A 14,144-nucleotide genomic window follows, 5' to 3' on the forward strand; every position below is an offset into this window, starting at 1 on the left:
TAAGAGATCCTTCCAATTCAATTTTATTTCGATTTATCGTACGATCTGTGATCTATAAAAAGTTATCAATATACCACCACTGAAGCAAGAGAATGTATAGAAAACACTTGGGAAGTTATCTCAATCTTTATCTGCGTATTCATCGTATCATTTTATTACTAAAATAATTTTAGGTAGAGTACTGCTGAAGTAATTTACATTGTGACTTTGATCTAACGATTATCTTTTACTGATAATTTATAAATAACTATTAAAAAAAAACATTATTGTTTCTGTAAATTATTTGCATAATATCGTTGCTTAATGTTGAATTCTTTCGTTAGAAAAGTCGCAAAAAATGGATCGTATCCGGTTCAAACCCAACCCAAAATTCAAGACATAAATTTTAAATATGTTATTACATAACTAATTTTCAATAGTTCTTTCTACGAAACTATCTTAACAAAACTAGTTTCGCTAACGTTTTTGTAATCGGTCATTTAAATAATTTGACATTTTTTATCATTTTAGCAAAATTCTTTAAAAATTTTGTTGATCTTGACATTATCTTTTAGACAACTTTCAACGATTTCACAAAACCATTTTATCCGCAAAAATAAATAAATTCAAATAAACAATCACATAAATTGTAAATTTCGGGCATCAAATTAGAATTTCTCATGCTAAAAATTCCTAAAGCACAGAGCGTCGTTCTGATCCCATCTTATCAACACAAACTTCGTTAGGAACGGAGTTTAAAAATGAACTAATAAATCAGATAATATATACCACCTCTTCTTCCCATATATACACCATCTATTGTGGTCAATGGTTTTAAAATTAAAGTCTAAAAATCATCTCATGACGATTAAAGTCAATTTAGTTTTCTTTGATTATACTCCACTTTCATGTATTTCATTCTAATCAAGAAATCTTCATTAAAACATGTTGGGCGCATAAAAACTGGATTTGAAAATCTAAATGCCATTCTATTGAACTCAAATTGCAAACATTTTTATCAAGTTAGTTAAATTGAAATTGCAAATTGCAAAAGTAAGTATTCTAATCCATTGTTAGGCACCGTTATGTTTCCAACATGTTTTACAACTTTTGGCAAGATATGTTACCATTTCGACAAAGATTTTGCATTTTTGCCATTCCCATTGACACCGTCTTTCGATATTAATCGTTATTGTTATCTATAATGTTATCAGCTCTGCTGCAAACTTGCTAAAGATGTGATGTTTTATACCACTTAATGATTTCTGTTTCTTTTTTCTCTTCTGTGCCGTGCTTTATAGTAATGTTAGGGGATGGCCTTGAATCCATCTTCTGAAGTTTTTTCTCTCCCCAGCAAAACCCATGAGCTGCTTGAGTCTTTCCTCAGCTGGGCGCCATCTGCGTAGTGTCTTTTCCCATGTTCTTCTCGGTCTCCCTATGGATCACCTGCCTTGTGCTCTGGCCTCCATGTATATCAGTTGAGGAAACCACTTGATGATTTCGTTCGTTACAAAAAAAATGAAAACTACAATTGACAAGTAGAAACCTCTGCTTTTTCTTTCTGCTTTGTTATTTATAGTTAGTGAATTGCGTGGATATTAGCAAACCAAGTAAGTTACTGAAACTACTAACGTTTCTCTACAAGTACTAGCCAATTTGACTGCGGTTTTGCGGTCGAGAAAGAAGTCATAGATCTGCGCCAGTTAATACGTTTATTGGGGAAAAATAAAAAATACACTTTCTATTTAGATAGCATTTCGAGATCATTCTAAAATGATTTTCTTCTTATAGTTATACATTGTAGTTAAGACATCTCCTATAACCAATAAGAAAACAAAAAAATTATTCGTCGCGGTTGATTGATTTATAAAATCTATCTTATTTATTGATGCATTAATATTGAGGTTGCTACAATTTTAGTAATTCATAGTTTCATTCTAATGCATTAACTTTTTTGTTAAATTTCAACAAAAACAGTTATTTTCCAAAAATTATTGAAAGGCTCGTAAATTATATGAACTAAAACCAATTTTTTAATATGTTGTTATACGTGCAATGTTTTCAAGTGGATTGCGTGGACTTTCCTTATCTAAACTTTAATAATAAGATCTCAAACAGACGATAAGATGGTCATCATTCAAGTTAAAAGCGTTTAATTGACGTGATAATGGTTTATAATATGACTTATATAAAAAAACTCTTTAAATTAATAAAAATTATAACAGAAATTAATATGTATATAAAAGATGAGCATCGATTATAAATCAAGTTACCGCAAAGAGGATTGAGTAACGAACGGTGAAACTTTAGAGTATCATAAACTCTGAAAGTACCCCATCAATTTCCCATGACCGTTTAATTTTCTAAATTGCGCACGCCGGCAATCGATGATGCGAAGAGAAATTGTAACAATAGCAAGAACGCGCGATCTTAATGAGTACCTCCAACCGACCTACGAAGGCGATTGTTTCTCAACTTTACGACTTATTGTGCCGTTGCTAATGCAACACGGCCAACTCTTAAAACCGGGAAAGTGCATACTATCTATTACGATATTATGCCGGTCTACAAACCACCAGATATTTGTTTATAATTAACTATTACGCCAGAACGCGAGGTTTAACACACAAAATTACATCCATATACTTTATTATTGACCGTAAAAAAAACATATAAAACTAACTTATTTTAAAATTTGTTGTAACAAAAAGTTTTAAATTAACTCCATACGTTAAGAATTCAATCTGCTCAACGTAGTCAAGTTGCGACACTCTGCGGTCCGCAACCATTTTGTAAATTTAATCCGTCCGTCTCTTTTGCAGGTAAATGAACTCCAAAGCAAAGCCGGGACTTTCCGTGGCGACTCCACCGGCTGGTTCTATATTCACAATGTGTTCATCTCGTTACATCCTGAAACGTTACGTGTTCGCATCGAGGACGTACACGTACAATTATCCTCAATCTTTTTGCAAACAATCAGAAACGAACCTAAACTAACACAAAAAGGACTGGTTTCAAAACCAAACCTCTATACTTTTAGGTTTATTTTAAAACCTAAATCCGGATAATCTTATAACGTGCTTAAAAATAATTGAATATTTATCATACAGGATGTAGGCAAATAAAAGTGATCATTACGAGGAAGTTTTTTTTTTTGTAAGGAATACTATTTCCGGACACCTGTGTTTGTGAGCACTAATGTAATTTATTGCACGTTTACATTCATCTAGTTTAAACCATAAACATACACGTCGATGCATAACGTTATGAAAAGAATAAAAATAACACAATATACTATAACAATAAATACTATATATACTTTCAAAATTGTGGCTCTTTTGAAATGTGTTTTTTTTTTTCGAACAATCATTGAAACCCATTAACTACAAAATAAAAATGTAGTCTATGACAAATAATTTTATGTTATCAATAATTATTGATGCTAATGAGCTGATCCAAATGAGTTCGGGAGACTTTGCTTAAAGACTTTTTATTAAAATAAATCTTGTGAAGAAGGTACACGGATGGAGAGATTTTCGAAAATATGAGTCCAAAAGATTCCGTGTAACTGGACATTGTAGCTATCAAATATTTTGATCGATCTGCACTAATAAATATGATGAAAGATCCTTACAATAATACCAGTTCACGTTTTTCATGGTTTCCATGAGAAACATGAATGACTCTCATCGATTTCAGAAGTATTCAAATAGCTATTCAGGTTGGGTTGGATTTTCAATGAAGGCTTGAAAACTCCACAAGTTCTGCACAGTATTTTTAATTTCGAAAAATATGATAGGCAGAGGTATTTATCAATCAATTCCAGCATCTTATTTAAAATTATAATCTTTATATGGCAAAAAAAGCTAAAATCAAACTTATTAATCATTGTAGCATAGGACTAAAATAGAGAAATCTTTTCTGGGTAACTTATATGTGTCAGTAAAGTTAGTTTTCCCAACTTTTGTGGAGCACTTAACGGAGTAAGATGATCAATAACTTCACCTCCTGGTGCAAAGTTGAAAACAAATTTTCTAGTACGTCTTGATTCTCACTAACTATTCCATTTCGGAAATTGTTTCAATTATTTATACAAAGTTTTTAAAGAAATAGTACTCGCTTTTTTGTAAAGTTTGGAGTATTCTATTATCTTTATGCATCATTAAAAAATGATGCATAAAAAATTTAAACATTAAAAAAAATCATCCTTTTATATCTATAGTTATTATTTTAATAACATTTAATACGTTGATTTGGGCTTTTGTTGACAATAATTTAGTAAATTGAGTCCCCCGTCACGATTGCTTAGCAAATATTTACGTATACACCTACTGCAATGGTTTCAAAATATTTTCATATTCTGCGCCGGTCGTCGAGAGATAAAACGTTTCCCCATGTCCTAATAGTATCCATAACTCACATCTAATTTTAAACAGTAGTCACATGGTACCAAGTTATAATTTACTTCAAATACACAACATCGTCAAGATTCATACTACGGGATAAATGTCTTCATCGAAGAGTTAAACCGTCATAAATAAAGACCTAAGTATTTGTACTAAATATTGAAAGTAAATTTTCCTTTAAGTGGAACCAGGTAATTAATAAATTGGTTTAATGAAATTTCGCCAATTTCTGACGTCAAGTTGTATTTTATAGCTTTCGCAATCTTATCAAACAATCATATATAATTGGTTTTACTTGCGGTTTTATTTTCTTATTAGTAAAATTATTGTACATGTAATAATTTACGTTTGTAATGGTTATGATAATCAGTTGACAATATTACTCAGAACTGAAGTGGTTCACATAGCATTAAACTATTCGCAATGTCAATAAAATGAAAACAATTTCAATGTTATCCTTAAACTAATAAATATGTATTATTTGGAACATATTTTACATGTAGTTACGTCAAAACATTTCAACGTCGCCATCATGCACTAATAATGATTTTGAAAAATAATGTTGATGATCCAATCAAATCCATAATCACTGTAACTCATTGTATAATTGAAAATTACTGAATTATTTCCGTAATTATCGATTTGAGATTAATTCTAAGAAAATGAATATAAACAACCATACTGTAATTTACATAATACACTTCAAATTGTAGCAAAAAAGGAATAATCGCATGCGAAGTTAATTACAAATTGCATAATTACTTCTGCAATTAATAAATTAAATAGTTATTGTAATTAAAAATATTTATTGTTAATAAAAAAAGAAAAGCATAAATACAAACAACCTGACTAAGATTTTTAAAACGCGATGGGAAGAACTGATGGTGCATTATAATTGAACCATTTCTAAAAGACCATTTGTAGGTTTCACGGCAGCTGCAAAATCCACCTTTATTCAAAGCTGGACGAAGTCTACGCACAAATCTACCTGAAAAGCTCTCTGCTCTGACACAATCATTCAAAAGAAAAAAAAAAAAAAAAAACTAAAAACGTCTTTGAAACCCGATCGTTAAGGTAACGAAGCGCCCCTTTTGTTACCAATACACCTCATTGTGTTTCCTTTATTGGTTTCACCACGTGTTGCACATCGCGAAACAACATAAAAAATCGTCCCGAGAGATCGTAAATTTATACACGGATTTATCAACACGTTACGCTAACAGGTCGTTTTACAAATCAGTGCATCCACTTAATTAGCTAATCATTCGCGGTTATAGAATAGAACTACTTAGATAGGATTGAATAACAGTGAAAGTGCTTCATTTAAAAAACCGATACTGTCTATCTCTCCAAGTTTGCTTTCACGAGATTACAAACGTACCAAGACTGATTTCTAAATGCTTCGGGATTTGGGGAATACCGAGAACACGATAGAATAATTTATGTTGAAGTTATTCGTCCGTGAAGACCAGACGATACGGTGTTAAGCTATTCAAGGTTATTTACAATGTTTAAATGAAGTTTAATAAGTAATGTTGGTAAATAATAAATTCAATTAATCGTTATATTTATTATAATTGAACAATTAAATTATTATAAATTAAATAATAAAAAAATAATAACTATAAATACAACAGAAAACTTTAATTCATTAATATTAATGTAAGCACGTATCGATCATTATAATTTATAACGAAGTTTTGGTCTGCTTCCGGTAGACCGGAACCAGTTACGTGAGACACCTGTATATAAAACAAGCCCTTACAAAATGGCGGGAACAGTGTCAAAATATGGAGACTTTGGGGACGACTAAGTTATATTGGCAGAAGATGAAATGGAAGCACAATATATGTTTCGGAAGGTGTATTAGGAGTATAACAGTTGGGGGCTTTCAATAAATCCCAATAAAACCAGTAGACTTGGGGATGATGAAATGATCCAGGAAATTTTTGAGTATACAGTGGGATCATATTTGCTTCTTGCACTGTTAGATGGTCATGTGGTTATTTGCTGGAACATACTCCACCAGAATTGCTTGAAAATATTATATAACATTTTGGATTAAATTGCCGAAACTATCTAAATGCACAATTTCCATACAGATGAATCGGAAGAGGATCACCGAGTTCTTGGCCTGCACGTTAATATCAAATCACTGGTATATAAGGCATCTGTTATAATACTAGGAGTTTGATGCTATTCGTGAAAGTCCTCTGCTATTTCAATGAATACAGCATTCAGATTAGCATACTGGGAATAATAGAAGTAAGAAGGCTACAATTGTTTGAACATGTTCAAATACCTATTTCGAAGAATTGCGTCTTATAATCCGTAAAATACGGATATAAATGCATGGGAGTGTGGATTTGGTCAACATTCATATGGGAGATAAAAATACATCACAAATTCAAAAAATGGTATTATAAAGCATTTTGCTATTTGTTGAGTATAACAACAATAAATTCTTGGCTGCTACACAGCCGAGCAGTAAAACAAACTGGCAAAAGTTCTAACATGATCTTGTGGGAGTTCCACGTGGCGATTGACACATTAAGTTGATTTGAAAATTTTTATTAAAATATACATTCATTAAGAATCATTAAAAATATAGATAAAAATGCAGATAGCAACAAATATATTATTTATTTTGTTTATAAAAACTCAAGAAATGGAGGTGAAGTAAATTTTCGAACTGATAAAGATGTTTGTGTACGTTATGGAAAATTATCAACTAAAACACGCTTGTAATTTGAAGTACTTGAAAATGTTTCGCGCAATACTTTTACCTTGTAAATATCTTACTACATCAAAAGAAACTAACAAAATTCTTATGTTAACATTTATGATGCGATTATAACTTAAAAATAAGTTTTTCAGGAACCCAATTGGGAAAAGGTTCCTGCGAAATAACTTATGCCGGTCGTAGTAGAATCGTTAAAAATAGAACAACTGTTGTTGTATTTTCTAAATTCTCTCGCCCAAACGCATCGTGTATTTATAAATTTAGTGAGTAATACTTTTACATTTTCAACTGCAAAGAGGAATCTTAAGTTTGTTTATGAAATTGACATAATTACAAAAATTAGGATCTAATTTAGCATCAATGTATCAAAACAAAAACAAACCTATTTTGACCTGTTCCATCATAAACAATTCCAAGAATACGAATTGATCATTATCTGTAAAAACGAACGTCCATATCGATGACCATATGACTAATAGAGTATGGCATAATTTGCACTGAATACAATTGAAATTTCACAACATGAAATTCAAGTTTCAAGGTTAAAAATGTAATTTTCAACTAACTGAATGTATTTTTGGTACTTATTTGAAACAACTTAGTGGAAAAAAAAGGTCAATTTATCAATTGATCAATTTTTCAAGTGTTTAGCAACAATTTTATTTTTGGATCTCGTTTTTTTAAAACAATATCTAAAACCGTGTTTAAAATCCAAAAATAAACGCCAGGTGAACAAGAAAAAAGAGGTCAAACTTAAAATAACTTGACAGGAAACCACAATTTAACATTAAAAGTTAAAATTTTTTTTATCATGGTTGTGTAATCTCCAAACACAAATTTATTAACTTGAGATATTGATAAGAATACACTTACTTATCAAAGAGATATCAAAACAATCAATACAGGGCAAATAAGCTTAAAATATTGAACAGATTCAAGGTCAAATAATTCTCGAATAATTTCATTAACAATTTGAAATGTATCATCAAAACATTTATCCCCAGAATTCTCCTTATTTTATGTGCACTAAAATTGAATTTCATAATCTGATTATAAATCACCTGTGTGCATTGAAAGAAAAATATAACCTAAAAAATCGCATATTAAATAAAACGTTAAATATACCCATAAAGTAATAAATTATTTTGAATTATAAACAATTTTCGTTGATAAGTATATAAATAATAGTAAATCAACGGATTTCATCTTAAAAGTATTATGCCGGTGTTCAAAATGACGATACACAGCATGCAAATTCAAGATAATTCGAATTATTAATAAACTTACCGGGTGAATTCGCCTGGCAATTACTCGATCTTAAACAAACCAATTTCTTTGGTAATTTTATCGCGAAAATTCCGACTGTACTTAAAAGAAATACTTGAAAAGCTGTGTAGCTTTCCACGTGCTCACAATGTTTTCGACAACGAACTTTCAATATGGCCGGCTCAGTCGGTAACTGACAGACGCGCCAGCGATCCATTTATGGTTTGTATCAAGCACGAATGAGTTAAAATTTATTGGCGACATCTGTTGTGTAGTATCTTAATTTTACATGTAGTTAAGAAACAATTATACATTATTATTAACATTAGAAGATACAAACTTTATTTTAATAAGAATGTGATTTTAATTCGACATTTTTTAATAAATTTTAATAATAGAATTCTTAATAAGAACATTTATTACGACGAAAAAGAATCGTTTGAAAGTACGATCATAGATGTCAGCACAAACTTTTGATATTCTAGTTTATTTTCGACTGTACTGTTGTATACATCCATACATTTCGGGTTTAGTCAAATGCATTTAAAAGCTGTTGTTTTATATTTTATTGCTTTTCGATAATTTTAACCTTAAAAACTTAAAAATTTAAAAAGAAAGGCGTCATCTGTCTAAAGTGTCAATAAAATACACTGTTGTTATTTTATTACAGTTTTCTTTAAAATTAGGGTGACGAGTTATTCATATGCTTAATCAAAGAGGACAGTGAATTCCCTGCTCCAATGATAAGTATAAACATTTTAACGAAACATTTAAAGTATAAATTTTTAGTTAAATGATAAGTTATAAATTAGATTTCAAAAATTCAGAAATAAGAAGGATCTAAACTGCATCTTGTGGAGTTTTAAAATTAGAAAAGATTTAAAAATATTATTAAACATAATATACAAAATATTCATCTCTGTTCTGCAGCTCAAACCAAAGAGAAATGATTCGGTCAATCGAAATTATCTCAGTAATCCAAATCAAAATGGCTTTCATTAGTTGACATCATAATCACACTCGACTACCGAGTTTGACCTAATTTTATTGCCTCTGTGTTAACCTTGTTAACGACATACCTAATTTTGCGAACACTCAGTGTGATTTGTGATCAGTTTCCATAAAATTAGAAAGTATTATTAAATTCCAAAGTTAATATTAACCACTTCTGACATTTTGGTTAATCTACACACTATCCAGTAATTATAAATAACTTCAACTTCCTTAGTTATTTTGCATTTCCTTTGAGTTGCTTGAAAACCTTTAGATAAGAAGAAATTGGTGTCTATAGTATCAACATTCTTATCAAAGTACTTTCAAATTTATGCTTATTACATCTAAAGCAATTTCAAACATATATTTTCACTAGAACAGCTTTTTAAAGGACACTTTATAGTCTTGGAAGTTTCGACTTTGTAAAGTTTCTCGGTAGGTAATTCTTACGGGGTTACATGTTCTGGAGTACATTAAGATGGATGTTACAGGGTAAACTATTACGTAGTTATTTATAATAAAAGTAGAATTATAATAGCCTTGTAAAACGCTCAATTTACAAAGATGAATAACTCAGTTCATCCAATTTAACCTTTTTCTTCTTAATCTTGGAATTTTGTTTCTTCTTTGATTATTGTTTAAAATCTTTGTGAGTAACAATTTGGAATAATGATATCAAGTCAAAAAATTTTATGGTGGCACTTCAGATCGGTTTAAAGTATCACATAAATGAAGAAGTATGTTCTTTCTAGACTATGTTTTTGTGAGACTTTGTCGTATTACGTACCACACAGTACAATTTTATCATCAGCCATAATAACAGTAATATCTAAAGGCAGGAATCAAGCATTAAATCTTTCGATATACTCTTAATCTTCTTAATTTGAATCTCGTGTGGTGTAATTTTGAACCGTTCTAGATTGTAAAAAAGTCTAGGACGAGATTAGTGTAATGCTAAACCATTTCTTGGATTGGTTGTAATACAAAGGAATATTAGAATTTTTTTTGGAGTGTACAAAGTGGTTGTAGTGTGATATCAGACTATTTTATTAGATTGTGCAATCTGTGGAGCACAATTTTAAACATCTCTTAGGAATCTGGTGAGTTTAATTTCTTTTTGACATCTAGATTCTGGTTGTGGCGTCGGAAAGAAAACCTTATTGGCTTTTTGCATTTCTAAACAGTGTCCTCAGACGATACTCAGTCCAAATCCCACAAGAAAAGACTCATTTCATTAAGAACCTTGCTTATATTTTATTGTTTGACACAATTATATTTTTATAACTATAAAACATAAATAAACTAACGCAAAGTAATTTTGTCTACGCCCCTTTTGTCACCACCCTGAAATCCCAGGCAGAGCAAATATTTCGGTAACACCATTGCGTAGGAGAGGGCCTTGACCCAGACAAGATCCTTGAACTCAGTCGCTCCAGGAACACAATTTCATAACTAAATTTCCCAAATTTCGTCATTATTCCTAATCGATTCAAACGACACCTACTTTAGATAACTTTTTAATGGGTTTTGTGATAAATATTTTTGCGAATTCGTAATGAAAATAGCATTTTGTTGACGGAAATGTAATTGGTGTTTGTGAAGGGCGCAGGCGTCGTCCTCGTTAAAAGCGTCGGTTTCCCCTCGTCGCCGCCGGATCGATAAAACCGTCTCTTTCAAGGTAGGGTGATGCCATGTTGGTGGCGACGCCCGGCGCCAAGGTCAGCGTCCTGACCCGGCGTCGGCGATTGACCTTGTTTCCACTGCGGAGGCGCTTTGTCTTGTCTACTCGAATGATGAGAAAAAAACAGAAACAATTTTGGTATTATATCAAATAACGAAAAAGCGGCAATATATTTAATAAAAGAAATGTAATAATCTAAAAGAAATTGATATATGAAATGAAAGTTATTATAAGATTCTTAGTAAAAAGAAGGGAAATAAAACCGATGGTTTGCCAATCTAGACGACGTTCTAGGATACCTAGGATAGTACAGTACTAAGAGGACAAGTGTCCTTGACCGTCGTAGCAGGAGCCGTTGCCCCGTAAGGAAGGCGCTAGAAAAAGCCGACCGAGCAGCAGGGTTCGGCAAAAAGAGTATATGTTATTCGCCATTCGCGGGGCCCCTTTCAGTTCGTGGCCGTTCACCTGCCCGCTTTGATCGTTGACGTAACGAGTTCTGCGACCTACGAAGGGCGCTTCCAATCTCACCACAAGATTACGATCTCCGTTAAAAAGATTGAAATCATAAATTTTCAAAGACTTACTTTAATAATAAAACTTGCTAGATTATAATATGATAATTTATATTGAAATTACACTTTCCCGTCCCTCTTTCGCTCGTACATTAATTTAAATTGCAAATGACAAGGTGACCTTGTACCCCGAAATTTGTTAGCGTAAGTAATTTTAACCAAGCCCCCTCTAAATGCCGGGTTATTTGATCTGATTTATCTTCGAAGTTTCAGACGTTGTCGTGTGACTTGTTTACACTGTTTACACAGTCCCAAGACGACTGTAGTTAAACATTGTTTAAGTATGTAAATTGACTTAATGTCATCAGAAAACTTTTGTTCAACTTGCGAATAATACAATTTGTGAAGATTTTATTAATACTAATCATCAGTATCAATTTACCAATCCAATTTCTTTTATATTTGAATTTATTAATTCTGTTATAGGGAAGTAGTGTCTTGTTAATGTGATTCTTCGTGCTTGGAAGAATGGCAGAATGTTTAGTTTTCCTAAATTCTAAAGTTTTCATTGCAGTCCAATTTGACTGAAAGAAGGTCCTCTTGAAAAAAATGAGGAGAAAAAAGCAGCAACTTCATGGTAATCAGTATACTTTAGATATTACCGGCATTTTTGTATAAACTTTTAATTAGGCATGATACTGCATATTTCTATTCTTGAAATACAGTTTAGCTGAACTTTTGGATATTTTACCTCTAAATCAAGATGCAAGATGAATCATGCAAGATGGCGCTTCATTACATTTTACATGAGCTGTTAGGGAACGTCCTGTTCGGATGAATTTCCTGGGGCATCAGAGCGAAGACATAACAGTGCATGTCATCCAAGGTCTCCTGATTGAAATCCGATAGCTTTCGGTATTCCCAATTAATTAATAAGGTTAGTGGACTAAACCGTTTTTAAATAATTAATAGTTCTGCCCACAAATAGAATGTTGTTATCCAATAATTCAAAACCCCGTTTGTTTAGGCAACACCTTATACAAATTTGATTTTATGCAAAGTTTATACATCAAAATCTAATTCGTGTATGTTTCTTGTACAATTTAATCCAAATTTACTTGATTTTTAGATAATATTTAACAAAAAAAATTGGTGATTTATTCCTCAAGTCAAATAATGACTAATAGCCTATTCGGACATCGAATTTGAACCACTCTGTACAATACACTATGCTTTTTAAGTGACTCCAAAAATAAAAATCAAGAAGATTGAGATCGCACGATCAAGGTGGCCAGGCCAATGGAACATCTTCCAAAAAGCACCTTATGTAGATGTCGCCGCATATATCGGAAACTAAAAATCTTTTCATAAAATTTGTTTCACATATTAGTCATTATGCAGTGACAGCAGCTGGCGGTGTATTGACGACATATTGTTGCGAGGATCAAGGTATTGCTGCTATTGGTGGCAAATTAAGTTGTCTCTCTCATACGATAGACGTCAGGGTCATTTTTGGTTGTTCTGTGCTAGCGCTTAGTAGGCATCGAATTACATCATCGTTAGTGAAGTCCTGTCGGCACTTGGGGAGGCTAGTGTTTATAACAACGTCACGATAAATACCAGAGATAAGGGAATCCGGACAAGCTGGCGAAACGGGCTGCTAAGAAGTCACCGGTTTCTCCTGAACCGTTTGTACCGCTAACTTTTAATACAGCATCAAAGCTGATCAACTCAATCTCCCATCAAGCTTTTTGCGTTAGATGGGATGAGACTCAGAGGTGTCTTTGCAAAGAAAACTCTGCTCTACCCTGACCGGACAAGATCAACTGAGATTTTCCTGGGGAAATCAAAAAGTGACTCATCCACTTCCTGACTGGACACTGCAGATTACGTAAGCATATGGTCTAGATGAAGTTTGTAGAGGGTGTGAAATGGAAGATGAGACGGTAAGGCATGTTCAAAGTGGCGTACTTAGGGGACCCATGGATGAACTGTAAATTGTGGGAATGTACAAAGTCATTATTTGTCATGAGAAATAAATACCCAAGTTTATGCGTACAGATTGAGAATCATCCTGTATAAAATTTAAATAAATGGTGGATGCGCCGGTTTAAATTTTTTTTTTTTTTGAATTATGAATTATATAAATCAACGATTATAACTGTATTAAAGTAATATATTTATTTAGTTCCAATACGATAATTATTGTTTTAAGGTATTTTTTATCGTTAAAAAGTGAACGAACTAGATGGCATCGTAAACAAAGGTGCGAGAAGTATTACGCTACAGTTGTATAATTTTCATAATGGCAATTCGCGCCTGCTGTCATTGACCGTACGGGAAGGTCCTTCACACTGGCAATGTCCTCTCGGTCGCGTCCTCTGCCGCCCGGCCAGAAGATCCTGCCAGCTCTCCGACCCGCTCCTGCCAGACTACAAAAGGATAACAAAATTTACGAACCTCTTCTCTCTGTCGAACGGACCGCGCCGACGATTCGCCTCATTTACTCATCCTCAAACCCACCAAACTCAGACATCACGCAACTAAAGAGATAATAAATATCC

At 32.4% G+C, this 14,144-nt stretch overlaps 2 protein-coding genes across 3 annotated transcripts in view; both read right to left on the reverse strand.

The window, feature by feature from the left end:
* LOC111426909 (A-kinase anchor protein spoonbill) overlaps window positions 1-8,598 on the reverse strand; it is a 29,060-nt gene extending 20,462 nt beyond the window's left edge. Inside the window, exon 1 of one of the 2 annotated variants that reach the window (XM_023061790.2) lies at window positions 8,416-8,598. The gene's annotated coding sequence lies outside the window, so the exon portion shown is untranslated. The remainder of the gene's footprint in view (window positions 1-8,415) is intronic. The other variant, XM_023061793.2, reaches the window with a different exon arrangement.
* The window catches only part of LOC111427471 (Protein phosphatase Slingshot), a 139,453-nt gene extending 127,935 nt beyond the window's left edge, over window positions 1-11,518 (reverse strand). Inside the window, exon 1 of the mRNA XM_071194136.1 lies at window positions 11,514-11,518. The gene's annotated coding sequence lies outside the window, so the exon portion shown is untranslated. The remainder of the gene's footprint in view (window positions 1-11,513) is intronic.
* Window positions 11,519-14,144: the final 2,626 nt, after the last annotated feature.

Source organism: Onthophagus taurus, chromosome 2 (assembly GCF_036711975.1).
Source record: "Onthophagus taurus isolate NC chromosome 2, IU_Otau_3.0, whole genome shotgun sequence".
Lineage (NCBI taxonomy): Eukaryota > Metazoa > Arthropoda > Insecta > Coleoptera > Scarabaeidae > Onthophagus > Onthophagus taurus.